The 25,992-nt window shown below is 44.4% G+C and overlaps 1 protein-coding gene across 1 annotated transcript in view; it reads right to left on the bottom strand.

The window, feature by feature from the left end:
• LOC146834533 (uricase-like) overlaps positions 1 to 25,992 on the bottom strand; it is a 210,604-nt gene that overhangs the window by 173,863 nt on the left and 10,749 nt on the right. The window lies entirely within an intron of this gene.

Genomic DNA, 25,992 nt, shown 5'->3' with positions numbered 1-25,992 from the left:
GAACAAGGTAACCTGCCAGAGAGCATGCAAGTAGCCCAAATCACTGTATTCTTGAAACATGGGAAGGACCCTCTAGAAGTAGCATCTTATCGCCCATTGTCTCTCCTCAACCTTGATTATAAAGTATTGGGGGAAGTACTAGTGAATAGACTGACTTCGATGGTGCACACAATGATTCACCCTGACCAAAATGGGTTTATTTCAAGCCAAAACACATTCCCTAATATCCGTCGATTATTTAGTGTCATGGACTAGGTGCGCAGATCAGCCACACAGGGTTGGGTGGCCTCCCTGGATATAGAGAAGGCACCCTGTGATGGACCTATCTACAGGGCGCCCTGTGGAAACTAGGGTTTGGCCCAGATTTCTGTGGCCAGAGTGCACACTAAGGATATTATATCTGATAGTTTTCCTAATAAACGCAGAACTAGACAGGAATGCACCCGTCATTATTATTTTTCACCTTGGCCATGGAACCATTAGCCTGTATTCTCAGGCAACGTGCGCTTGAATGAGGATACCGGACCGTGGACCTCTCTCAGATAGTCTCCATGTATGCCAACGACGTGTTGGTTTATTTGTAGGCAGATCCATTGCTCTAGCCACTGGATATGTGGGCTCTGAATGATTTTGGCCAGGTATCTGGCCTTTGGATCGACTGGGGGAAGTTGTGCCTTGTTTCTCTGTTGCAGACACCCGTGCCAGTGCAGGATCAGGAAGTAGACTCACCCCTACCATGGGCTTATGATACATTTAAGTACCTAGAGGTCCATGTCTATCACCTGGAGAAACATCTGTTGGATGGTAACCTTGGTAGGGTACTCACACCTATTTGTCAATCATTACCATTCTGGACGCAATTACCGCTATCCCTCATGGGTAGGATATCCATCACAAACATGATAGTACTCCAAAACCACCTTTATTGTTTTTCGGCACTGCCGGTATTATTGAAGAAACCCTTCTTCCAAGAACTGTGACGCCTACTTGCTTCTTTAATTTGGGGCCCAAAAGACATAGAGTTAAGATCGAATTGATGACCCCGGCTTTGAGACAGAAGGTCTGGGTATCCTCAATTATGTGATTTATTATGCTGTTGCTCAGCTTCAAAGGCCACTGCAGTGCCTTCACACCGTTTCTTGCCCTGAAAGAGAAACACTGGGTCTTGAATTAGGTGAACGCTCAATACTGGGTGGTTACTGGTGTGCCCATCTCATTGCGTGGTACCCAATGTTTTGGCAAAAGTGGCTGTATGGTGTTAGAGGAGGTACATTCATTATGGATGGAGAGGAGTAACATATGCACCCAGTATACCCCTATCATAACCACCACTATGCAGGTCTCTGCGGGTTTTCCATTTAGTGGACAATTGGATGGCAGTGGCTTATACGAAATGGGGGAATGTGATAGTGGAGGGTATTATACGACTATTTGAGGATCTGATGGAGGGTGTTGACCTACACCCAGGACAGTTTTTGGTGTATTCAGCTCTCCGTGATGTGGCGGCCAAGATTTGGGACACTGAGAGTAATTTAACATGGCTAGCCGATCCACTGAAACTGATGCTGACCACCACAACCTCGCATAGAGTGATCTCAGTGTTATTTGACACACTAAGGGTGTTATTAAGCCCACCCGCAGCATTACGAGTGTGGCAGTCGGACTGCCACAGGACCACTGTGTATATCTGAGATCTAGGATCCTGAGACTGTTGCACAGCGGTCAGGGAGCTGCAGTAGGCTGGTGGTGCCGCTGATGCACCGCCAAGCATATTATGAGTTACCGGTCCGCCGCCCCTTTCTTAGCAGTGGCCCACCATGAAAAGGGTGGAGAAGAGGCAACAAAGGTGCCCCTAACACATTGCACCCCCGGCTCCCACACAGTGTGGCATGCCATACCGTGCAGGAACTTGCAGTCGGTGGTCTCACGGTGACAGTCTGCATGTTAGGCTGTCCCATGAGCCTTACAGCCAACCACCATCAGACTCCTGCTGCAATGCCCGCTGTCCATGGATTACACTTGTAATCCTGTGGGTGGGTGCACTACGGCCTTGGCGGTCCTCCAGCTGACAGCGGGGTGGCAGCCCCACTGGAGGACCACCAAAGTCGGAAATATGGCCCTAAGTCATGATCCAAGGGATACATGCTCGCTTGCCCTCAGAGGTTGATGGGCAGACAAATTGGCCATAGAGCTAACTGACTCTGTTTGACAGAGATGCCTTAGTGCCCATAAATTGATATCACAGAACGCTCAATTCTGCTTCACACAATTCAATTATTTACACCATACATGCCTTTCCCCAGACAGAATAGGCAAGATGTATCCTGGCACCAGGACACATTGTCCCAGATGCAGCCATGATCCAGCGTATTTTCTCCATATGGTCTTGGTATGCCCAGTAATCTCGGATTACTGACAGTCGGTGACCTCCTGTATTTCCACTATTACGATATCCATCTTACTTTGTGAACTACATGTTGTTTCCTTAATGCAGGAGTGATTACCAAGAAAACTAAACAGTTGATGTGCTTTCAGAGTTTAGCACTGGTCCTTGTAAAGCAGAGTATAGCCATGTCCTGGAAGGCAATATCCACTCCTGTAATTTCGGCATGGCAGCCAGATGGGGTTTTTCACACACAGAAAAGTGGGGTGAAAAAATGTATGTCGCTAGTCATAAAAAGTGAGTAGACAAGACACATATGTTATTAAAACTGCCCTCACCCACAAACAATTGTGGCATGCTTCCTCATAGGGATGCTACAACACCTCCGCGCAAGCCAACGACAGACGTGGAGCAATAGGTTAGGGAGACAAAACCAACATAAAGAAAAAACGCGGAAGAGAGAAAAGATGCAGAAATAACAATGTTAAAACTAACACAGGGATATCCTATCTTCCCTTTATTAGTGGACTCCCTGGTTAGGTTAAGAGGGTTCTAATCACCCCGTGGATGGTGGTATGCTGGTCTATAATGAGCCCACTACCCCTCCACTCTGCTAAATGTCGACATGTGTCTGCCGGCTACTGCTTCTTCCCTGGCTTTCATCAGGACCAAAATAACAGGATCCCTTAGAAACTCTCCCTGTCTCCTACCTTGAGGAGTAGAACATAGTCAGATCCTGTATAAATGCTCAGATCGTGAAGGTGTTGTAACTTCCTCTGTGGAAAATATCCTGCAACCAATGGAAAGATTTACAAATAAACACATAACAAACGTTAACATTAGTGGTGCATGGTTAAAAACATTAAATCAAGCGAAAAAGTTGTCTCATCCCTCTTGATTATTTACATGGGACCCGGTTTTTGCTAATATAAATCTACAAGCCACCACTGGGTAGGACAAATCGTCCTCTTTGTGCGTGGGAACATCACTCTTGTGGGAAAAAGAACTAGGGTTATCATTACTCAGTGCTGAATCAAATAACGTGCACTTGGTGTACCTTACCGAGTTTATTTTGCATTTTTGTTCAACCTGGCGGGGGAGCAAGTAAGGCTCCCTGTAGTCACACACTGCATTAGTAAAGATAAAACATGATAATGATTATGTAAATGGCGCTCGAGAAGTAAAATGGTAGGAGTGTTCAGCCCCAATCTCGCCGTACTCCGTGACCCACTCAGAACCTCGTAAACTCCTGTGTCTCATAGAATCACATAATATCCTGATGGTTAACGTGGTTAGGGTGGCCAACGTACGTGTCTGTGTTGAAACGGGCAGCAAGTCTGTTCACTAGGTTTGCGTTGTATGGCCTCCTAAGGCTATCCCACTTACTTCATCAAGGTGAGCTCGTCTCAGACCTTACGTCTCTCCCGGCGCCTCGTAAGTACTCAGAGCAGTGCCTTGCAGCCGGGTTATCACAGGCTGGGCGTCCTGTTATCTGACGATGAACGTGGTATGCGTCAATGAGGAGCATCTGGGATTCTTACAACGACTAGTGCGCTAACCGTGTTCCTACATTTTGGAGTTCTGCGGTCGGATGGCTTCCGTTTAGGCACACTTTAACGGTGTCTAGTGTAGATTCATCAAAGTAACAATATTAATAATACTTTATTCGGTATAAAAAAATACCATAAAAGTGCAGATCAAATACATCATAATATAAAAACAAAACAATCAACAGCTTAAAATGATACATGTTCGATGCTTCCGTGAGTGGAAACCCCTTATCACATGAAATTCATATTAAAGACCAATGAGAGGCTAACATCGCGGGCCACAAAAGTACATATAAAAAACATCAAAATTAAGAGAGGAACATAATAGTTTGACAGCTTAGAATTGATACATATTCGCTCCCTTCACAATTAAAAGAACCTTCCCCTCTTCAAATTCATTCATTTTGGTTTTTTTTGGTGCCTTTTACAAACTGGTATTACGAGCCACATTTGTTCATATGGTACCTCTTGTATTTCTGAGTCTGATGGCTGCCCTTAAAAAGTTTACAGTGCAGAACAGGGTTAATGTGTCTGTAGACAATTTTAAAAATAACAGGGCCACTTTTGCATGTTTAAATCTAGAAGTCTTTAAAATGCTTTTTAAAAACAAACTCCTAGGTTGTGAATAAAAAGGGCATAATAAAACAAAGTGAAGGGTAACCTGAGGGGACCGATGGTCGCAGCCACACGGACCCTTCAACTCTATGGACAGAGTGTATCCTGCCGGGTCAGCTAGTGTGTGGTGCAATAGATTGAGCCTAAAACGTGTCATTATAAATCTATCATGGGGATTATGGAAATAAGATAAATAGGGCTCAATACCCAAACATGATTTAGTCAGGAGGTGTTCTCTAACTGACTGTTTAACCAGTTCCCTATCTTCCCTGAGCTGTATAATCTCAATATTTGCTCCGGGGACCAACGGCCGAACCTTCGTGCAAAGTTCATGATTGACCCAGAGCAGCTCACTAGTGTGCGGCATTTCTCTTCTACAAGGGCCTTAAAATTAAGACGACTGTCAAATAATATCCCCAAATAAGAAAAGGAGTGCACCTTTCCAAGGTGATGGGAACTAATCGAGTAAACATAGTTATTGCTAGGTTTTTTCCCCACTTCCATGATGTATGACTTAGTTAAATTGGAGGACAGATCTAGGTTCTCCATAAAGGAAACAAAGCCATCTATCAAAGCGTGGAGCCCTTTGGATGTCCATGCGAGGAGAACCGCGTCGTCCGCGTAAAGCAGGACGGGGATCCCTCTTGAGCCAATCCGCGGTGTATCAACCATTAAAGTGCTAAGTGCCTGATCCAAGCCATTTATGTACAGGGTGAACAGAAATGGGGCCAGAATACATCCCTGTCTCACCCCACTTGAACATGGGAAAGGGTCGTGGTACTTCCCTCCTGATTGTATCTGACACTGGCAGTAGTATTCTGATGCAATACCTTTAGAATGTTATTAAGTCCAGGGTCCACACCAAGACCTCCCATAATTGCCCATAATTTCCTACGGTTGACTCGGTCAAAAGCCGCCGTCAAGTCCATGAAAGCCAAGTACACAGTTTCTTGGCTGGCAATGGTGTACTTGGCTACCAATAAATAAAGGTTAAGACATTGATCGGTGGTTGACTTTCCCGGCCTCAAGCCATATTGGGTGTCAGTGATAATCTGTTGATCCTCCGCCCAGTCCATTAACCGGCTGAGGATAGCCCTTCCTAGAACTTTTGCTGAGACATCGTTTAGGGAAATGGGCCGGTAGCAAAGTGGGCTGTCCTTATTGCCCTTTTTGAAATTAGGAACGATTATGGCTGTGGACCAGGATGGTGGCATACCTGTGTCTACTTTTGCATTAATGACTCTGGTCAGGATTGGTGCCCAATGATCTACCTGGCTCAAGAAGAGTTCGGGAGGAATCCCATCAGGACCCGGTGCCTTATTTCGAGTCAGTCCTTCAATTCCTACCTTGATCTTCCCCAGGGTGAAACTTATCTGGTTGATTGACTGCTCCCCCCCCTCCGGCTTCCATCTGGGTCTCATTCAGGCAGTGATTGTAAAGCCCATGGAAATGCTCATACCATGATTCTGGCAGGATGTGATTAGCTACCCTTGGTTTATTTGCTTCTTGGAAACAAGAGTCATTTATAACTTCCCAAAAAGGAGTTGTGTTCTTTAGCTCTATCGCTTCCCTTAAGTCCTCCCAAGCCTGCTGCTGCAAACTAGTTTTATGGGGTTTTACTGCCGATTTATAATTTGCCCTACATAGGGTCACCCTGTTCTTATTTCTTGGGGGGGATTTTAATGCTAATTTCAGCTCTTTCAGGGCGTGGGAGCACTTTTGGTCGAACCACCTTGGGTCATTCGGTCTTGCTTTGTATGTTTTGGCCCTAAGCAAACCATCAATTAGATGGGCAATACCCTCGAATGCCATGACCAGTTCAATACCCTCCACATTTGGGTTTAGACAGTCCACGATAACCTGTTGGCCATTTTCAGCTAATGCTCTGTAAAAAGCTTCGCCGTTAGTCTGTGAACATCTGAGCCTCCTCCCTTGATCTGTGGCCCATGCCACCCCTCCCCCCCACTCTCTATGGGTTCTTGCAGAGATTTAACTCCGCGAGTGACATGACTAGAGGGTTATGATCACTGAAAATACTTAGACATATTTTGAAACCTGTGACCCATTTGTTTAGTGTATTCGAAACAAAGATACAATCAATAAAATAAACACTTCCTCTGCCTTTAAATGTGGGGTGCACAATTTAATCCTTTCCAGCTTCAGCCAGGTCCATGGTATGTGTGAGGACATGTGTGTTTAAAAGCTTGCCTAACGCCCTTCCCTCCTTTGTATGTTCCATGTGCGGGCCCTCTTCCAGAGTGCACGACAACCAGTCCCCCCCATTAACTTTCAGGTGTGGGCACAGGTGGCAATTAAAATCACCGACTAAAACCAGCTGGGACATCTGCGCCCCTTGCCCCTTAATGCACATGAGCCTACTCTCCAGCTCATCCACTCTTGCAGTACTCTGGACCGGTAAAATCGCATTATAGAAATTAATACAATTTAATTTGTGGCCCTTATTATAAAACTTACTCCCCTGCATAAAATCTGAGTTCCAGCCCAGATCGGTCCATCTGCCCTGTAACTTGAGGTCGACATAAGTAATTAATCCTCCCCTTGCTCTCCCCGATGTGGCCTTACTTGCAGGCACAAAATAGGTTTTATAACCCTCAAGGTGGAGGGTACTACTATTTACCTCCCACGTCTCCTGTAGAAAGATAACCTGAAATTTTTTAATGTAAACTAGCCAATCCTCATTTTTAAATTTAGTACCTAAACCTGCTATATTCCAGGAGATTATTTTAAAATCCCTCAGGCTATGTCCGTCTGGAATATCTGGTGTAAGGCAAAGTTGGGGACTGTGGGGTTCTGTGAGTGGGTGACTATGCTCTTGCGTGCCAGGCCCCAAAAGCTCTAAATGCGATGGGCTTATTTGAATTTGTGTTGGGTCCCACTTATACTGTTATGCCAGGGGGGTCCTCCTGTGGGTTGCCCCAGGAGTTTTGTTTGTGCCGGAACATTCAGCAATTGATCCCAAAGGTTCCTCCCAAGTCTGTGTTAGAAAGATGACTCTCCACACCATTGGTTCCCCTTAGTTTCCCCCGACCAATCCAGTCAATCAATATCATTTAGATCCCTCGTATTCTTAAGTGAGGCATACCGATTCCATACTGAGATTGTTGAGCCACCCCCATATGTTCCCACCATGTGGCCCTTGTGTTCACCACTGTTGTTCGGGTTAATTGTGTGCCTATAAAAGAAGCCCGGGGGTAGCATTTTAATGCTGGAGCCACCCTCATCATGATGAAACCCCTTACTTAGCGTGAGCAAGTTATGTACAAGCTCAGGGTGCCTTAAATTCACGATCACGCAGTCCCCTGGAAAACATTTCCTGGACTTGCCGATCCAGGACACTCTTCTAACCATTAGAATATGCTTGTGATTAGTGATGTTGAATCCTGCGTTTATACTCATCCAGTGGGCTGCTTTATTAATCAACATTAGCCGGAACCCCTGTCAGAACCGATGTGTATGGGCATGAAGCAGGGGGCACATCTAAAGACGGCAAGTCTGGGGTACCCCGAACAGTAAGGGCTGACATTTGCTCAGAGCCTTGGGTTGTGGTCACTCCACCCCCAGTATAGATTGGGGCTAATTGTTGATTTGTGTTGTGACCTGTAGTCCCTTCCCTTGTGTGCCTATGACCTCTGGGGTTAATGTGTGTACTGGGTGCCCTTCCTTCCAGGGGCCCTGGGGATGACACTCTGCCTATTATGGTTGGTACATCTGGTAGATTGGGAACCTCCTGTACCTTGTGGCTGCTAGTTACACGCCCATTGCCCTCAATAGTTGAGGTACTGTTCTGTGTTAAGAGCAGCGACAATTCTTCTTCTACTGACCTGATTTTCTCTAGTACGGGCCCCAGAAGGGTGGTTAACAACGTTTCCATCCGTGTCCAAAGTTCAGTATCCACTCCCTGCCCCACGTTATCCCCTCCACAGTTATGACACAAATGGTTATCTGCAATGCTCTCTGTATCTGGCGGCCTGATAGCTTTGGGCGCTGGTCTGGGCTTTTGTTTCGGTTTTTGTTTAGAATTAGAGGGCCCCCCACCCCTCGTTCGCTTTACTGGAACAATGTCGTTGTCCAATGACTTTATAGTGCTATTTAATTTGGTGTCCCTTTTGGAGCAAGTAATAACCTCCCCGCCTGAGTGAGATGTGGTTTCAGCACTTGTGCTTGGTGAAACCAGTGCGATGGTCCCTTCCCCCTGCCATGACAATGTGTCCGAATCAGTCTCCCCCCCAATATCTCTTGCAGCTTTCTCCAAGGAGCCACTTTCCACAGATTGCGGCTCAACAGGTAGGGGTAGCGGGAGAGATACCTGCGGCGACAAAACAACAGGAGTTGGGCTTTTTTGGTTGTTACCACCTCCCCTCTTTTCTGGGCATGGAAGACCCCAGTCATTAGGTGATTTAGACATGGCTATGCTGTCCATAGATGATCGTGTTTGGGTCACTATGGAGTCCAGGGAAAGTCTCTTCTCCGTGAGCTGGTTTTGATGGACCAATAATGATTCCGCTCTAATTAAGAAAGCATCAAGAGTCCCCGTGACCCCACCACCCACCAAAGAGCCCGTTGCCTTACGCTTGCTCATTCTACGAGGCTAGATGCACTTTGAGGTTATAAAAAGAGAACAGTACCTTTTGAGTCCTTAGTTGACCACTCTAGGGTCCGTTCTAAAAATCACGGGGATCTCCTAGTGCCAAGATGTCAGGGAGGTGGCCCAGCCCTGCCTCGTCCTGCCGCAGACGGGAGCAAACGGGCCCACCCTTGGCCTGGCGCAGCCCACATGCGTCGCGCACCGCGGGGAGCGAGGCAGTGCTTTGAGTGCGGTGGTGGCACCTCCCCCTCATGAGCGGCGGTGGGAGAATGAGGCCGATGCACCCTGGGACTTGTAGTCCCACCAGGGTGAGGTGTGGGGCAAAAGATGAGTGCGACGGCAGAAGGTACTTCCTGGGACTACGATCCCACCAGGATGCTGCCAGATATGCCCCCAGAGTCAGCCCCAGTGCACAGGAACCAAAGCAGCAGCGTCCCGCGCCGCGGGGAGCGAGGCAGCGCTTTGAGCGCGGTGGTGGCACCTCCCCCTCGTGAGCAGCGGCAGGAGAATGAGGCCGATGCACCCTGGGACTTGTGGTCTCACCAGGGTGAGGTGCGGGGTAAAAGATGTGTGCGGCGGCAGAAGGTACTTCCTTGGACTACGATCCCACCAGGATGCTGCCAGATATGCCCCCAGAGTAAGCCCCAGAGCACAGGAACCAAAGCAGCAGTGTCCCACGTTTTGTACTTCTAGGGACCTATGCTGAATAGTGTGATATAGTTTTATGGAAGGTGTACAGCGCTCTTAAGTCTACTACAGTGATGTGATCAGCGCCATATAACATCTCAAATCAGGAAACAGGAATGAAAAGAGTTTGACAACCCGTCAAAAAGAAGTGCATCGCGGTACTCTTGGAAACACATTCCCAGTCTGTACAGCTGCTCTGGACGCTAATCACACCCGCTAGCCTTGTGCTCCAAGCCTCGATGTAGAAGTCAGCCTCGCTCAAAATCCCCACATACGAACGTTCATTGGTCACCTGACACACATTCTACCAAGATGGCCGTCAGATATGATTAGCGTCTATTCCTGCCACAGGTCTTTGCTGCCATCTGTCGACGGCTAATTATCTGCCCTCTAGTGATAACCCTATTGCCTCCACACACGCATAGGCTTTCCTTCATCAAAGTAGATTGAATGATTAATTTCGAGAAATAATTTTAGTATTTAAATATTCAGATAGAAAAGGGAGACTCTGTCAAAATCGTCTTGAATTTCCTTGCTCATGCCTTAACCCCTTCAGTGCCCGCCCCTTTCCCCGCCCAGTGCCGGCCGTTGCATTAGCGGGCGGGGTCTATGACGAGCTGGACTCGTCATGGGCACAGCGCCACCGCGGCCCATGACGAGTCCAGCTCGTCATGGGCACTGAAGGGGTTAATTAACCCCTCCTTTGAGATATATTCACTATGGCCCCTTCTTAGTGGAGAGCTGTCATATAAGTGAAGGTCATCTTGAGACCTTATGGACAGTTTGGTGGACACCTAGTCCCCGGCACAGTTGTGTCTACTGTGATGTTCCTGGTATCTCTATGGGGATTACATGTAAATAGGCCGCGTGTTGTACCTATTACTGGCTGTACTGCCCTCGCTCGGGTGAGGATAGGATCAGTGGTTTTACCTGGAGAAATGAGTGCCGAAGTGCACTCACTGTTATCCCATGGTGTGTGTTAACCCCAGGGTGGATATCTCGATCTCCAAGGTTCATGTTTTGTCTTAGAGTTATATAAGGTCTACAGTTCTGTTGGATATCACAGTTTATTAAGGGCATTCCAAGGAATATCATCATTCAAGCCAGTGATATGGCTATGCAATCTATAAATCCATTTCTGTTCCTTTATGAACAGGGTATTTTCCGGATTTTGGACGGTTGGTGGGATATCTGGTTTGTCTAATACTGTCCAGAAGAGGTCATTAACCAAGTGCTTTTTTTCTTTGTAATGCGTGGTTAGGCGTGTAGTTGGTTTAAGACATCTGATTGTGGATCTGTGTTCCATGATTCTTATTTTGACTTTGTGTGTCGTCATTCCAATGGATATGAGGCTGCAAGGGCATCTAATCATGTAAATGACATTGCTGGTGTTACAGTATGTATGCCTATGTTGTTCCCAGGGGTATGTGAGCCCTACCTCAATGCTTTTTGTGTTTTCGGTCAGGTGACACATATCAAATGATCCGCACCTCGTGTGCCCGTTCACTGGGGGAAGTTCCCATTGATTCTCTTGCCGTACCGGTGGGTTGGGTCTCGGTCTGGTGTGTACCAGTAGGTCTTTTATATTTTGACTTCTTTTTAATGTAAAGAGTGGTTTATCCAGATGTAGTCCATTGGAGTTCAAAATCCTCCAATGCCGCATGCTGATGCGTTTTATGTTGTTGGAGGCAGTGTTGAAGGTGGTAACGCAAATTGCTTTGTTTGTTTGAGGGTTTTCCACTGTCTCCAGGAGCGCCTCCCGATTGCAATTGAGAGCCGTCTTCCTCCGTGGGTATTTCCTGTTCTGCAATTTCCTCCCTGAAGCCACCTAAGTCAGAATAGTTTCTCCAGAGGCGTAAAAACTGGCCCACGGGAGGTTCTCCCTCAGTGATATCAGGTGGAAGCTGTCAAACAGGAGGAGGCTGTTTCTGTCTATAGGTTTATGAAATATACGTGTTTATAGTTTCCCCTCCTTCAGGACAATTTTCAGGTCTAAGAAAGGCAGACCTTCCATCGTTATAGTTGATGTGAAGGGTGGACATAGATTGCAGTTGTTGAGCCAGTGTAAAAAGTCAGTCATGGACTGGAAATCACCCTCCCAAATCAGTAGCACATCATCGATGAATCGTTTCCACAATTTTATATTTCCACTCAATTCACTTGTGGGGGTATAGATGAATTGTTCTTCAAAAGAGGCCACGTAGAGTCCAGCCAGGCTTGGAGCGACGTACTCCCCATAGAAGTACCATAAGTCTGGAGGTAGAAGGTGCCTTGAAATTCAAAAAAATTCTCAGTCAGTGCGATTTCTGCGAGTTGCAGAATGAATGATCTCGGTGTGCAGCAGGACCACTCTTCAAATAGATTCTCTTCCACCACCCATAGGGTTTCCCTCTGGGGTATGTTGGTGTAGAGAGATTCTATGTCTAATCCCACCAGAATCTCCTTGGTTGGGTCAAATGTGAGGTCCTTCAGTAGATTCAGAACATCCATAGTATCCTTCAGGTAGGCCGTCCTGTTCTGTACTAGAGGTTTCAGGTAAAAATCACAGAACTGGGATAAAGGTTCCAGGATCGAGCCTATCCCGGACACGATTGGTCTGCCTGGAGGTGGTCTTGTTGGTTTGTGTGCAACTCACAGGAATCGCACTCACAGAGACTTTTTTTGAATTTGAAGGCACCTTCTACCTCCAGACCCATGGTACTTCTATGGGGAGTACGTTCGCTCCAAGCCTGTGGAAACGATTAATTGATGATGTAATACTGATTTGGGAGGGTGATGTCCAGTCTGTGAATGGCTTTTTACACTCGCTCAACAACTGCAATCCCCTTCTTCCGTTCACATCAACTATAAAGACGGATGGTCTGCCTATCTTAGACCTGGAAATTGTCCTGAAGGAGGGGAAATTACAAACACGGATACTTCATAAACCTACAGACAGAAACAAGCTCTTCCTGTTTGCCAGCTTCCACCCAAGATCACTGAGGAAGAACCTTCCGGTGGGCCAGTTCTTATGCCTCTGAGAAACTGTTCCGACTTAGGTGACTTCAGGGAGGAAGCCAACACCGTAGGTGGGAAATTGCAGAACAGGAAATACACACGGAGGATCATCACGCAGGCACAGAAGAGGGCTCTCAACTGCAATCGGGAGGCGCTCCTGGAGACAGTGGAAAAACCTCAAACAAATAAAGCAATTTGCGTTACCACCTTCAGCACTGCAAACAACAACATAAAACGCATCATCATGCGGAATTGGAGGATTTTGAACTCCAAAGGACTACATCTGGATAAACCACTCTTTTCATTTAAGAGAAGTCAAAATATAAAAGACCTACTGGTACACACCAGACCGAGACCGAACCCACCGGTACGGCGAGAGAATCTGCGGGAACTCCCCCAGCGACCGGGCACATGAGGTGCGGATCATGTGATGTGTGTCACCTTACCGAAAACATGAAAAGCATTGAGGTAGGGCTCACATACCCCTGGGAACAACGTAGGCATGCAAACTGTAACACCAGCAATGTCATTTACATGATTGATGCCTTTGCAGTGTTATATACATTGGAATGACGACACGCAAAGTCAAAAAAAGAATCATGGAACACAGATCCACACTCAGATGTCTTAAAACAACAATACGCCTAACCACTCACTACAAAAAAAAACACTCGGTTAATGACCTGTTCTGGACAGTATTGGACAAACTAGATATCCCACCAACTGTCCAAAATCCAGAAAATACCCTGTTCATAAGGGAACATAAATAGATAAATAGAGTGCCTAGCCATATCACTGACTTGAATTTTGATATTCCTTGGCATGCCTGAATAAACGGTGATATCCAACAGACCTGTAGACCTTCTATCACTGTAGGACAAAACATGAACCTTAGAGATCGAGATATCCCCCCTGTGGTTAACACACACCATGGGATAACAGTGAGCACACTCCGGCACTCATTTCTCGGGGTAAAACCACTGATCCTATCCTCACCCGAGCAAGGGCAGTACAGTCAGTAATAGATACAACATGCAGCATATTCACATGTAATCCCCATAGAGATACCAGGAACATCACACTAGACATGACTGAGCCGGGGACTAGGTGTCCACCATACTGTCCATTAGGTCTCAAGATGACCTTCACTTATATGACAACTCTCCACTAAGGAGGGGCCATAGTGAATATACCTCATAGGAAGTGTTAATTAAGGCATGAACAAGGAAATCCAAGACGATTTTGACAGAGTCTCCCTTTTCTGTCTGAATATTTAAATACTACAATTATTCCTCAAAAATAATCATTCGATCTACTTTGATGAATCTACACTAGACACAGTTTAAGTGTGCCTAAACGGAAGCCATCGACTGCGGAACTCCCAGATGGTGGGAACACGGTTAGCGCACTAGTCGTTCTAAGGATCCCAGACGCTTCTCATTGACGCGTACCACATTCATGGTCACATGTCGGGCGCCTAGCCTGAGATAACCCGGCTGCAAGGCACTACTCTGAGTACCTACGCAGTGCCATGAGAGATGTAAGGTCCGAGACAAGCTCACCTTGAAAAAGTAAGTGGGGTAGCCTTAGGGGGCCAAACAATGAAAACCGAGTGAACAGATTTGTTGCCTGTTTCAACCCAGACATGTACGTTGGCCACCCTAGCCACGTTAACTACCAGGGTATGATGTGATTCTGTGAGACACAGGAGTTTGCGAGGTTCTGAGTGGGTCACGGAGTACAGAGAGATTGCGGATGAACATTCCTACCATTTTGCTTGTCGAGCACCATTTACATAATCATTAACATTTTTTATCTTAACTAATGCAGTGTATCACTACAGGGAGCCATCCTTGCTCCCCAACCAGATTGAACATGAGTACAAAGTAAACTGGGTAAGGTACACAGAGTGCACGCTGTTTGATGGAGCACTGAGTAATAATAATCCTTGTTCTTTTTTACCACAAGAGTGAAGTTCCCACGCTCAAAGAGGACGATTTGTCCTACCCACTAGTGGCTTCTAGATTTATATTAGCAAAAACCAGGTCGCATGTAAATAATCAACAGGGATGAGACAACTTTTTCACTTGATTTAATGTTTTTAACCATGCACCACTAATGTTAACGTTTGTTATGTGTTTATTTGTAAATCTTTCCATTGGTTGCAGTATATTTTCCACAGAATGAGTTACGATACCTTCACGACCTGAGCATTTATACAGGCTGTGACAACGTTCTACTCCTCAAGGTAGGAGATGGGGAGAGTTTCAAAGGGATCCTGTTTTTTAAGTCCTGATGAATGCCGAGGAAGAAGCAGTAGCCAGCAGAAACATGTCGACATTTAGCAGAGTGGAGGGGTAGTGGGCTCATTATAGGCCAGCATACCACCATCCAGGAGGTGATTAGAACCGTCTTAACATAACCAGGGAGTCCACTGATAAAGGGAAGATAGGATATCCCTGTCTTAGTTTTAACATTGTTATTTCTGCACCTTTTTCTCTGATCCCGCATTTTTTCTTTGTTTGTTTTGTCTCCCTACCCTAATGCTCCACGTCTGTCGTTGGCTTGAACGGAGGTGTTGTAGCATCCCTATGATGAAGCATGCCACAAATGTTTGTGGGTGAGGGCAATTTTAATAACATATGTGTCTTGTCTACTCACTTTTTCTGACTAGCGACACATTTTTTCACCCTACTTCTCTGTGTGTGAAAAATCTTGTTACAGGAGGGCAAAGTGGGGTGCTCCTCCTATCTCTTATTACTGTGTGTGAAGAAAGATGTGGTTCCGTGGGCATCAGCAAAGCTATCCATTAGGGCTAGATCACATTCAAGGGATGGTAGATGTAACCTCATGGAGCAATGGGTGGATTACATTGACAGACTGAATGAGCTGCTATCCTCCAGTTACTAACGTCCTCGGGTTCGATGGAATATCTATGAGGGCAAACTGACCTTCTAGACAATGTCACACTGTATGCTTGTTAGTGAAGGAGTGTGGAAGGGGGGCATGCGGGAATGGCAATATTGGGCATTGTTGTTTTGAATGGTATTGATTTGAAGTTTGATTCATCTTTTAGTTCCTCATTACCCTTTTGGGCGGAAGCATCATTGTCTTTTATATGATCTTGAATAGGCATATGTTCATTCATATGTGAAGATGTGGGCAAGTCTTTATTAGGACTATTGTGTTAAATGTTTCATTGGAACAACAGTTTCTTTGGACTTCAAAAACAACTGACCAAGAAATGTTTTCTGTGTGATTAAAGTTTTTATAATGGTCTACAATAAGAGCGCTTGGCACCTCACAATTGACACTAGTCATGTGTTGTAGTATCTCTGCTTTTTATGGACTGAGTAGTTTGGCTAATATACACTAACTCACAAGGGAACTGCACACAATTGTGTTGCAGTTCGAGAACCTCATTCGGTGGTGGGTCTTGCCATTGAGAGTGATTGTTTTAGTGTCTTTGGTAAACCGACAGACCATGCAGCTGCTACATTTGTAGTGTCCTGTCAACTGGAGCAGTTCTAGCATCTCTCAAAGCTCTTTCTTTCTTTTTCCTGGGCGGGCAGCTTTGACTAGCCTAGCTCGTAGATTACACCCTTTTCTGAACAATCTTCAAAATATAAAATAACTATATGGACACATAACCAATAGGTCAGGGCACGATTGCCCACCAAAGGGACACCACTCAAGGACGACCTCCCACGTGGATTGCAGATTAAATAAGAAGTGCAGCCACATATTTGTTTAAAACAAACAGAAGACTGAAGAAGAATTTGCCTGTAATTTTAGTTGTAAATAATTTGTTTGTGTTAAGTTTTTAGTGAATGCTTTACTTTTTCTTTCTTTGTTTAGTTATTAGCATACACTCCAGGTATTAAGTGTGATGGGTGATGATTATTACGCCACAACAAAGTAAATACATTGTATACTTAAAAATCATACTTATATCCCAGTGACTAATTCAAGTTACACTGTGGTACAAATAACTGCCTGATCTTTCCCTATGATATGCCATGTGAATATTTAGCATTCTTCTAATCATCAGTTAAAATCTTCCCTTGAAAGACTGCCAACCTAGTCACAGTATCCTGCCACTGGGCATATTCCGTCATTGCAGCTGTGGTGACTTTAGTTGAAAAACTTTCCTCTAGAGTGTGAATCTTCTTTATTTTTATCTACAACTATTTATTGCTTTCGTTTTCCTTTATTTTGAGTGTGATGTTTTACCTTTTCCAACTTGGATATTTACAACTTAAACCAGCAGTGCCTATATTACCGAAGATAGACATGATCAAACTGGGACAGAAACTAAGCCCCCATTAGTGAATTAGAAAACTAAAAACTGCCTACATTTGAAAATCCGGACTGTTTTGGACCTGCTGTATGTTTTTTTTTCCAAGGTATGGGAGACTACATGCATTTGTGCTTGCTGAGGGTAATGTTTGTATTAATATCAGGGAAATCAACAGTAAAAACGAGCAGACCATAAACAGGCCTTCAAACAGCCAAAAAACAGGCCCACTCGCTGACCTGTCGAATTAGCCCTTTGGCATTAATGATTACCCTATAGGCCAGCTTGAACCTAGATGGATGTGATGCTTATATTGAACAAAGTCACTGTATTGTCTATTATCACTTATCTCGGTAGGGTAAAGAGCAAAGTCCCCTGCCACAAGTCCATAAGTGTAATTGAATCGCAATGAACTGAATATAGTAGTTTTCCTATATACTAAAACACTTGCAACAGCCAGACTCACCTGTGCAATTAAAATTGATTTCTCTATTTAGTCAATGGGGAGGCTTGTGTTGTGACTTTTTAAGGTTTGCAGCACCCGTGATCTGTGAAACTAAGGGAGTACTGTGTACTCTTTAAGCCCACTGACTGGATGTGGTTTATGTGCCCATGATATAAACAGAGGCATCTCTGGTGCATTGGTGCCCAGCTCCGTCAGGCAAACTGAGAAAACAGGAAAATCCTGTTGGTTTTGCATGACTTTCACACAGCTATCATAGGAATGTCCACCCTCTGCATAGATTGCCAGAGATATCTACTGTCCAAGATAGCAATCTGGAGATTACTGGGGTTATTTCATCCTCCCCTGGTCAGCATTTTTTGTTTGACTACTTCACTTATTTACTTTATCCCAAAAGACAGTTGGGTGCCCTACATAGCACCAGGAATCATAGACAACATGTGTTGATGCAATGATGTGCAGGTACTTTTCATTACGAACTGATGATCGGTACTGTGTACAAATGCAGAAGAGATAAGAAATAGCACAACATTTGGGTGTGTTTTCTTCTAGGTCCAGGTAGAAAATTTGATTTAGCTCATGCAATTGGCGGAATGCGGTGCACGTGTGTTACTCTTGTAACACAGATTTCTGGTTTCTCTGAGCGCCAGCATAAGTCGTGCAGCCTGCAAACGAGCAGGAATAGCGCTTTCAGCCACCCCGTCGAGGCCCTACTAGGACCTTGAAAGGTACTAACGACCTTAAGTTCAGAGTACTTACACTCTGTCCCATTTTCTTCTCAAATTGGACAATATCCAATTCTCACACTTTTTTAGGTCCTGAAGAAAGCCCTACGAACCGCTAGGGGCTACTATAAGGGCTGAAACATGTCGACCATCGAATTGGACTATTAAATTGCAGTGGACTCATAATCAGTCCCCTTCTGCACACACCTCACATTTTTTAAATAGTCCTCTCATACACCTACGGAATAAAATTCGCATTTTTAGGTAGTATGATGATCACTTTTTAACAAAGCACCTCACATGAGCACTTTTCACTCACCTATTACTGTTCACTACTGTCAAAACCAGTGGTTCCCTCCAGGTGGAGGAAGCATACAAAAAGAGACCCAATGATGATGCTGTCACATATCTAATACAGGCGGAGAATCAAGATATACTGCCATACGACCTGCTTACATGAATGAGGTTTTTTTAAGTACTTTTATTAGTACTGACGGTTAATACACAGTGGACCCTGGTTGCAGGTACAAGTGATCCATTCCCCTCTGATTTTCACTGACCAAAAGGAAGCTGAATGGATCATAGCTCCTTCTAACTCCTCCCTCCCTGATTATAACATACTCAGTCAGCAAATGAATTCACAAACTCAAAGACTGAACTTCAGACCAATTGTTTTTGTATAAACATATTCTTTTAGTTATTTTATTTTCTAGAACCAAGCAAGCCTGGCACAGGTAAGCAATACATACTTTACAGTAGTAATGCAGTTTGTAAACAGTTTGAATTGTGATTGCATATGCACTTTGTTTTGACTTACAGTATGGTTGCAGAGAAATACAATACTTTGTAAATACAGTACATAGACTTGAATGGGCTTTTCAGTAAAATACCAAGTACGTTACTTTTTGGATTACTTTTCTTACACAGAGAAGTATACCTAGATACTACTCTGGGATATTTCCTGTAAACAGGTAAGTAAAATAGTTTTTGTTACACAGTGCAATTTTAAAGAATTTCTTTAGGTTTTTCTAACTTCACACTTGGAAACTTTTCCAAGAAAAACAGTCAATGTTCTCCTATGGAGGAAAATATTGTTAGCGGTTTAAAGGTAAGTATTTTGTAGTGGGAGTTGAGGTTCTGGGGTTAGACTCAGAGGTCCCCCAGGGTCAAGAATGCACTCTTGTTACACCCTCAGCTGCACTAGAGTGGCCGAGTGCAGAGTGCTGAGGCCCAATGTTATCCAATGGGGGATAGGGGACCTCCGGTTGGTGGCTTCTGATGAGCAGGCCACAAGGTTGTGGCAGCCAAGCTCCTGGTGTTAGGCTCAGGGCAAAAGGGGATCCTGTTTAGCACAAAAAAGTGCACCCGCAGCAGTGCAGGGGCAGCTGGGAGCAGGGTGCTGTTTTGGCGTTGGGTGCCCCGTTGTTTTCAATGGGGATTTTCGGTTTTAGTTTTCAGCTGCAGTCCCGGACCAGAAAGACTTCCGGGAGGAACCATCAGCCTGGCAGGTAAGTTGGAGGGCTCGGGGACACAGGTGCACATCGGGTTCTCTTCTCCAGGGCGCAGGGCGGCTGGATGCAGGGGTGTCTTTTGAGATCGGATTTCACCTTACCGGGCCACTCGCGGTTGGGGGGGTCTCCGTGCACAGGCTGCAGGGGACGTCGGGGAGTCCTGGAGGGGTCAACCCACATTTGACTCGGACTCTGGAGCGCTGGGGGACCTCGCTGGGACCAGTGCGCAACTCAAACTCGGGCCGTAGGCGACGGGTGCTGTGGTGGGTCCAGGCGTCGGGTTTCTTTTTCCTCAGCAGGCTCGGGGTCTTTCTTTGGTGTTTCTTCTGAACAGAGATGCTGTTCACAGGAGATACGATCTTTGTTGAAGGCAGTCAGTCCTCCCAGGGGTTCTGGAGGTTGCTGGCTGCAGGACAAGACGATTTTTGGCACAGGATCTCTGGAAACTGCAGACGGGCCGGTAGGGCTGGGGCCAAGTCAGTCGTTCTCCCAAGTCTTCTCTACAGTCTCCTCTGCTGGGCATCTTCTTTCATCCTTTTTCTTCTTAGGTTGCGGGAATCTGCCTTCTTGCTTCAGGGCTAACCCCTAAATACTGTATTTAGGGGCGTTTTAGGGGTCTCGAGGTCAGTGGCCAATGGGCTACTGACCTTAGGGTGACTTCACCCTGGGTGTGCTCACCCCACATGGGGGAGTGAGCACAATCCCTAATCCTGATTGGGGAGTGCCTGCCATCTGCAAGATGGCAGGCACTGAAGAGTGACCTTCACCTCGCCTCCCCCACCTGAGGGGTGGACTTGGCAGAGGTGGGCACTCCTTCTGGTCTGGCTAGTTTTTACCACCTGTCTTCCCGCCGAAAAGGAGAGGAGGCAGCAAAGGGGCTGCTCCTGATAGCAGGAGAGGCTAGGGGTCGCATTACAAAGGCTGCCAGGCCTTTGAAGCTCCCCTGCCACAAATGGCTCTTCTTGGCCAGGGGGAGGTGTGAACACCTCTTCCCAGGAAAAGCTTTACTTCTAGGCTCCAGGAGCAAAGGCTTTCACCCTAGGGGTCAAGAAACATGTCTCGTGGTGGCAGGCTGGTGTGTAGCAGTCAGGGAACCCACCAGAGGCTGGTCGTTTTTCAGGGGGCATCTCTAAGATACCCTCTGAGTGCATTTTTCATTAAATCCCACAGTGGCATCAGTGTGGGTTTAGTGTGCTGAGAAGTTTGATACCAAACTTCTCAGTTTTCAGTGCAGCCATTATCGTACTGTGGAGTTAGTAATGACAAACTTCAAGCACCATATACTCTTAATGGCAACACTGCACTTACAATGTCTAAGAATTGACTTAGACACTGTAGGGGTACAGGGCTCATGCACCTGTGCCCTCACCATTGGTATAGTGCACCCAGCTAGAGGGGTGGCTGATCTATGCCAGGGTAGTGGGTTGTAGGCATGGCACACAGGGATGTGTGCCATGATGACTATTCTGTTTGTTATGCACCAAAACATGCAGCCTGCAATAGCAGTGTGTGTGTAAAGGTGCAGGGCCTCCAAGGGTGGCATAATAAGTGCTGCAGCCCTTAGAGGTCTTCCCTGGTCACAGTGCCCTGGGTACATGTGGTACCATTTACCAGGGGCTGACTTGTGGCCAGAGATGCCAATTAGTTTTGGGTACAGTTTTGGGGAAAGATCACAGGCCCTGGGAACCTGATTGGCAGGGACCCAGGGCACATCAAGTCAAAAGTGCATCAGTAGTCTGGCAAAAATTGGGGGGAGTGGTTACTGCAACGGAAACCCAGCTTCTGTACACATGTTGCATGCTTTTTTTAAGAATATGGGCGTTGAATGATAGAGAGGTTCAAGCTGAGATGTTATGGAATAAAGTCTAACCAGAAAGAAGATCCTGCAAGTATTCTGAAATGGCTTAAAGTTAAGTATTTACTTAAACTGTTATATTACATTTAATGTACTACTTTCTCTACAGTTACTGCAGCTGATGTTTCCCTTTCCTTATCTTTGGAGGAATACACATTTTGCTAAGAATTCAAACCATCAAATGACTTAAAAATCAAAATGAGGATGCACAGTGATTTAGCAGTGGATGATAGATGAGGAGAAGTCATCTACGTTTTAATGTTAAACCACTCTTGTTGCTCCAATAATTAGGGCAAACATAATCTATGTTTTTTTTGGCGATCCAAGCTAAAGGGTTTCATTAGGCCGTGGCACTTTAAGGTATAGTTGAGCCGCACCAGTCTGTTGTCTATGTTAAGTTAAAGGGTATCATTTTTGATGCAAAACCCAGACTACTTTTTTTAGTCTATAGGGTTTGCAACAAAAACCACGGGTGGTGTATGAGAATGCCCATGCACCACCCATTCACCGCCTCCTTGGCACTAAGTAATGCAACACAGGTCTAGGTGCTGTTTTGTGCTATTTCCAGAATTCCAGCACAAAACCTGTTTTGAGATGGCTAGTAAATTGGAAGAAAAGATTTCATTACAAGTCCGGAGGCTACGATTATGCATTATTGGATTAATGCCACCCCACACAGCGCTTGAGAGCCCTTTTACATCTTAAAAAAAAGATTCTGGAACAGAACATCCATTACATATATCAAGTCCAAGCACATACACATCTGCCTCTTTTAAATGCTGCTCCTCGCAGATTAGTCCCTTAATTTACATTTGCTAAATGCTGGTAAACACCCAAAATATCGATTCCAAAATATCGACTGCCCAGAATATCAAAGTTAAAATATAGAGTGGACAGAATATCGACTCTACAAAATATAGATAGGTCAGAATATCGAAATTGGGGTACAAAATATCGATTACCAAAATATAGACCTTAAAAATATAGATTACCAAAATATAGACCTTAAAAATATCGAATACCATAATATCGAATTTTAAAATATAGATTACCATAATATCGATTTTTTTTTGTGTTATGTATGGTAGTATATGTGTTAAAATGATGTATTATTGTTGTAATGTATGTTTAATTTATTTAAACAAATGAATGTTATGTAATTTAATTATTGCGTAATTTAATTCCGTAGCGGGTTGTGGGTTTATAGGGGAATAGGGTGGGAAGTAATTTAATTATGGTTAATTAAATGTTAATTATATTTATATGTTTTGATAATTAATTAATTGATAATTAATTATTAATTGGTAATTTATTTTTATTAATTGGTAATTAATTTATATTAATTGATTAATTGATAATTATGTTAATTGTATTTGTTATTAATAGGAGCGGGTTGTGGGTTTGTAGGGGAATTGGGTGGGAAGTAAATTAATTGTAATAAAGTAAATAATTAATTTTTTATTTATGTGTATTGATAATTGATAATTAATTTGTAATTGGTAATTAATTATTATTAGTTGGTATTAAATTTGTATCAATTGATAATTAATATTTTTAAATGGTAATTAATTGTTATTAATTGGTCATTATTTTTAATTAACTTTTTATCAGTATTGATAATTAATGTCATCTTATATTTAATTTAAATCATTACTTTCCCTACTTTTGCACTCTCTGGAGTGGGAATAGTAATTTTTACCTCTACGCTATCCAACGCTTTCCCTACTGTTGCACTGTTTGGAGTTGGAATAGTAATTTTTACCCCTACGCTATCCAACGTTTTCCCTACTGTTGCACTCACTGGACTGGGAATAGTAATTTTTACCTCTACGCTATCCAACGCTTTCCCTACTGTTGCACTCTCTGGAGTGGGAATAGTAATTTTTACCCCTACGCTATCCAACGTTTTCCATACTGTTGCACTCACTGGAGTGGGAATAGTAATTTTTACCTCTACGCTATCCAACGCTTTCCCTACTGTTGCACTCTCTGGAGTGGGAATAGTAATTTTTACCCCTACGCTATCCAACGTTTTGCCTACTGTTGCACTCACTGGAGTGGGAATAGTGATTTTTACCCCTACGCTATCCAACGCTTTCCTTACTGTTGCACTCTCTGGAGTGGGAATAGTAATTTTTACCCCTACGCTATCCAACGTTTTCCCTACTGTTGCACTCACTGGAGTGGGAATAGTAATTTTTACCCCTACGCTATCCAACGCTTTCCCTACTGTTGCACTCTCTGGAGTGGGAATAGTAATTTTTACCCCTACGCTATCCAACGTTTTCCCTACTGTTGCACTCACTGGAGTGTGAATAGTAATTTTTACCTCTACGCTATCCAACGCTTTCCCTACTGTTGCACTCTCTGGAGTGGGAATAGTAATTTTTACCCCTACGCTATCCAACGTTTTCCCTACTGTTGCACTCACTGGAGTGGTAATAGTAATTTTTACCCCTACGCTATCCAACGCTTTCCCTACTGTTGCACTCTCTGGAGTGGGAATAGTAATTTTTACCCCTACGTTATCCAATGTTTTCCCTACTGTTGCACTCACTGGAGTGGAAATAGTAATTTTTACCCCTACGCTATCCAACGCTTTCCCTACTGTTGCACTCTCTGGAGTGGGAATAGTAATTTTTACCCCTACGCTATCCAACGTTTTCCCTACTGTTGCACTCACTGGAGTGTGAATAGTAATTTTTACCTCTACGCTATCCAACGCTTTCCCTACTGTTGCACTCTCTGGAGTGGGAATAGTAATTTTTACCCCTACGCTATCCAACGTTTTCCCTACTGTTGCACTCTCTGGAGTGGGAATAGTAATTTTTACCCCTACGCTATCCAACGTTTTCCCTACTGTTGCACTCACTGGAGTGGGAATAGTAATTTTTACCCCTACGCTATCCAACGCTTTCCCTACTGTTGCACTCACTGGAGTGGGAATAGTAATTTTTACGCTTTCAGTATCCAACAAAATCTCGACTTTTTTAAATTACTTATATCATGTTTACATTTTAAGCTATTTTATATTATATTATGTATGTTTTATTTAATTGTTTTTAATATTTAATTAATTTTATATTATTTTGAATACATTTAAAAAATTCGATATTTTGGCTAACTATATTTTGACAGTCTATATTTTGGAATCGATATTTTAGTACTTACCTGTTTGTAGATAGGGAGTCGATATTCTCTCCCTCGATATTTTAGTGTCGATTTTTTGTATAGTCGATATTTTGTCCCTCGATATTTAGTCACTGAACCCTAAATGCTTGCTTGTGCTAGCTCATTTTTCATGTTTATATAATGTATATCACTTTTGTGTGTGAGTCTGCTGCAGTTTCCAATTTATGGAACCTAGATGTCCTGTTTGGTTAAATTTGTTTTAAACTAGTGGTTGCATTTAGCGTCATGTTAGGCTAACGTCTGCCTACTCATAAGGATATCCAATCCTTGATCTGCTACAGTCTGCTATAGTGCAGTAGACCTACCTTCTTCAGAGCGAAGCACTGACTGCCGAGGCTGCTTCCGAGTACTTCCAGCTACAGCAGTCCATGCAGTGTGATAGCCAGCAAAAGCAGGGGCCATGCCTCTCACTACAGCGGCCCCTGCATTGTATCTGTCAACAGGCCCGGAGTTCATGGGGCTCTTCTGCTCCTCTGGGCCTGATACTCTAGGCTTCATTCACCCAACATGTCCCAGGCAACCATGCGTCAAGATGGGATTAAAGGAAAGCACTGGGCAATTGCCCAGCGCACAGCATGCCACCATCTTTGTTTGGGCTTCGCCCAATGTATTCCAGTTACTATAAGCAGCCTCAAGGAGACAGTGTAACGTCACAGTGACAGTTGACATTTACAGTGTCTCCGCGATCAGCAGTTTTTTTAGTCAGGCTTTACTGCTCCTCTCCCCGTGCTTGCCAACAATCTTTATTTATATATTAATATTAATATGCCTCTTCCTTGTTGTGAAGTACTCCATTATAGCTCCAATCTACAGGATACTTGAGGATTATTAGAAAGTATTTCCCCTCATTACACTAAAGATGTCCAGTCAGGAGACAGAGAGCCCTGAGATTTCACAGGCAAAGATTAATGGGGAGCTAATTAAGAAATAAATCCAATATGAGATACGTACGCATTTGTGAGACACTTGATCCAGTGATGGACCAAAAAAAGTCTATGGGATTTGATAATGATTTAGACTGCAGGCCCATCACAGGGGAATACTCCGATTACAGAGGTAAGAGAAGGAAAACATCAAAACATATACCAAGGCAATACCCTCTAAATGATTG

Source organism: Triturus cristatus, chromosome 4_2 (genome assembly GCF_964204655.1).
Source record: "Triturus cristatus chromosome 4_2, aTriCri1.1, whole genome shotgun sequence".
Classification (NCBI taxonomy): Eukaryota; Metazoa; Chordata; class Amphibia; order Caudata; family Salamandridae; genus Triturus; species Triturus cristatus.
This window is presented reverse-complemented; position numbering and strand designations above follow the sequence as displayed.